The sequence below is a fragment of the Nicotiana attenuata genome, chromosome 2 (assembly GCF_001879085.1).
Source record: "Nicotiana attenuata strain UT chromosome 2, NIATTr2, whole genome shotgun sequence".
Classification (NCBI taxonomy): Eukaryota; Viridiplantae; Streptophyta; class Magnoliopsida; order Solanales; family Solanaceae; genus Nicotiana; species Nicotiana attenuata.
The window spans coordinates 90280831-90284775 of record NC_031990.1 but is presented as its reverse complement, the minus strand read 5'-3'; positions in this window follow the sequence as shown (position 1 = coordinate 90284775).

The window sequence follows — 3945 nt, the reverse complement described above, 5'->3', positions numbered from 1 at the left end:
GGATTCAAGGTTTTAAACTTGATAGATTTCTATCTTTAAATTTGTACGCGATTTAACTTATTGTCTTTTTAAAAATTTATATTTTTGGATCTGAAATTTATTGATATTTTAAAGGACTGCCACAAATGTATTTATGCTCCGCATGGTTGCCTGAGTTTGTTGGGTAAGTGATTTCTCACATGGGAGACTTGAGAACAATTCCCTTCACCATCAACCTCCTCAGTCAGAGCTTGTCGCACCGAGCTTGTCTAATGCGGTTTACATCTTCTGTGTGATTTGCGAACTATTGCACAATAAACAGGTTACTTAATGCGCACCCAAAGGCTAATGGCTGCGGGTTTCCCTCGAAATTTTTCGAAAAAACTATTTCTAGTGAACCCATTACTTTATACGAATTAAATCAAGAATCCTCTAATTAAGCGTACTACGTTAGACAATTGATAAATTGCAGTATCCTTCTGCGTTGCACGAATGATCTCTTTTGATAGTCATTAAAGAAAATGACATTGTATAGCCGCTGTAAAAATAATAGCCGAAAATATATAAAATTTGTATATTTTTTGTATATATATACATTCTGTATATTATAAACAAAAATTGTACAAATTTTTACACTTTTTCGGCTATCAGTTGTAAGTAGTTTCTGATGCTGGCTAAATATGATAATACCCCTAGTCATTACTCATCTTTCGAAACGATCTAGTAGGCTATCTTGATCAATCCTGGGCTGGACTTTCATTTACTTACCATGATAAAACTGGACATGGGCCATGAAAATAGGACTTTTTATCGGGAGTTCTATAGCTTTACCCAAAAAAAGTAAACTAATTACTTTTTCCTACCCATTAATTTTTTTACCCATCAAATTAATTACCCTTCCTACCCATTGCAACTTTTGTGGGTAATATTATTAGTGAAAGGAGATAAGGGAATCGTGATTGCATTTCATAAAGTTAAATAGAAAGTCATAAGAGACTATTGTTATACCGTGAAATTAAATTGTATCCATAATTTATTCTTGACGCATTACATAAGGAGGATGGAAGCGAGAACCTGAGAAAGCCAACAAGAGGTGAAATCCCATAAAAGTTAAGTATCGAGAGGTGAAATCCCATAAAAGTTAAGTATCGAGAAGAGAGAAATAATTATTATTTTCATCATCTACTTCTAATGCAATAAATAACATCTCCACGGAATTCCATCTAACACCTCTTTTAAGAAGGAAAAAATTGTAAAAAGCATGAGAACTTTGTTAAAATATTTAAAAAGGATCCAGTTAAAAATTTTAAAAAACTAAAAAATGGCCCAATTATAACATCATATTGTATATTATAACAATATATTATTGTTGTAAACTATATATTATTGAATTATATATTATATACCAAAATAGCATACAATATATGAAAATGATATTTTATGTTCTTCATTCTACATTATACTATTACATTAAAATAGTATACTATTATGGTATATTATATACTATTACCGCATATCGTTGTAGTATATTGCACATTATTACAATATCCCGTTACAGTATATTATATACTATAATAGTGTACAGTTGCGTTATAGCTATATACTCTTATAGTATATTGTATACCGTAATGGTATACTATTAGGCGACTGCGTTCTTCTTCGATTATTATAGTATACCGTTGCAGTATATTGTATACTATAATAGTATATTGTTGCAATATAGCTATACACTCCTACAATATATTCTATACCGTATCAGTATACCATTAGTTAACTGTGTTCTTCTTCGATTTTCAGCTGAAAGATTCGACCTCAAATCAACTTCAAATCAAATTTCAGAATGAACTTCCAGAAGGTACTATAAGCAATATTTAATAACATCCACTTTGAATCAAATAAGTAATCTTCAAAAATAAAAATTGAGCTTCAAGCCAACAATGGTATATTCAAACATACATAAAAATTAAGACTTGGGAAGCTTACTCGAAGGTACTATAAGCAATATTTTATAGCACCCACATCAAATCAAACAATAAATCTTCAAAATAAAATTTCAAATTCAGGAGCTTCAAGCTCAACAATGGTGGGTCTTCATACACACATAAAAATCATAAGGAAAGGAGGTAGAGCACTAGCTTGGGTTGACCCTCTTAATGAAGATCGATCTGGCAGAGAAGAAGTAGATCCATTCAAGTCCACTACCGGGTAAGCTTGCAAAAATGAAGCCGAATATTTTTAACATTCTGTACTTCAAATGAGAAGGCAAATAGCTAATGGGTGGGCTGGGTAAATAGTTTGAGCTGCATAGGTAGGAAAAGTAAATAGTTTAGGCTTGGGTATTAAAGGTTAAATAGTTTGGGCTTAATGGGTATAAAGTGAAATTTTTCCTTTTCTATCGGCTACATGGACTATATCTGTCTCTTAGTGGGCGTTTGGATATAAGAATTGTAAAATTTCAAAAAAGGGTGTAAATTTTTTCAAGTGAAAATGATATTTGAAATTTAGAGTTGTATTTGAACATGAATAGTATTTTGGGTTGTTTTTGAACTTTGTGGGTGATTTGAGTGAAAATTTTGAAAAACCGATTTTTGGAGTTTTTCAAATTTTTGAAAATTTCCAAAATGCATCTTCAAGTTAAAATTGGAAATTTTATGAACAAACGCTGATTTCGGGAAAAAGTTATAAATTTTTGAAAAAAAGGAAAAAATTTCTTATGTCCAAACGGGCTCTTAGTTACATACTTTTTGAGAAAATAGACATGAATTTTTCCTACAGATACAAAATTAAAAAAAGTGTAGCCCGATGTACAAAGCATACCACCCTCACACAAGGTCTGGGAAGGGCCGTATGCAAGGGATGTGATGCAGACAACCTACCCTAATACAAGCATTAGGGGTTGCTTCAGATACAAAATTAGGATAATATTTATCCACTTAAGCTACATTTTTCTATTTATAAAAAGTAGTTAGAGTTTTTTTTATTTATAAAATATATACAAATACAGTCAAAACATATAGTTTATATATAAATTTTTATTGTACAAAATCCGATCAAAATATACAACTTACTTGCAACTTGTATATAAATTTTTATTGTATATAATTCAATCAAACACATAGAACATCCATACAATTATATTTGTTGTATGTATTTAATATGTCATTTGTATACCCAATATAAAAAATACATAGAATTTATTCATACCCAATACCAACTCGAATCTTCATTAAACTTCCTTAAAATTGAAATATAAGCTCCAAAGATATTCTTAATAATTCTCGTTACCATCCAATCTAAACAAGTAACAAATTTGTAAAAAGTAATTTTCGAACAAAACTTTAAAACTTTTTAATGATTAGCAATAGAGTTTAAGCATTTAACTAATCATAAAACTTTGTTTATGATGTGAATAAATAATGCTAAGATTATGTATATTCGTTTTAACTAGTGTATTTATTAGTTTTTCCTGTTCGCTCGGGTCCAACTATATATTAATGGATGCAAAATATTTTTTGTCTTTTTCTTTTTTAAATTTTAGCTCCTTTTGATTTTCTAGAAATAACCCAACTCCTTAAGCATTCTGCAGAATAGGCGTTCAGCTGCAATTTCGGTTTGAATTTGGGGAAGAAAGAAGATGGAGAGAAAAAAATAAAATTGGAACCTAATATATTATTTTTTATTCAATTGGTAATTATGTATACGGTACATAATTAAATAAATAATTAAATAATGAGAACCTCTCTAATAGTGGTAGTTAGGTTCATCATATAGTATAAACAGGTAAAAATTCTAGATAGAACGTACATGATACTTCTACTGATCTTATTTAAGTAAATAAACCCCTTTTGTATCAATTTACATGACAATATTTGATAGGGCTGTAGGCATACAAAATTTATTGGATTTAAATCCATAAAATTAATTTGGTCTATATTTCAAATGCAAGATATATTGGTCCAAATAAAT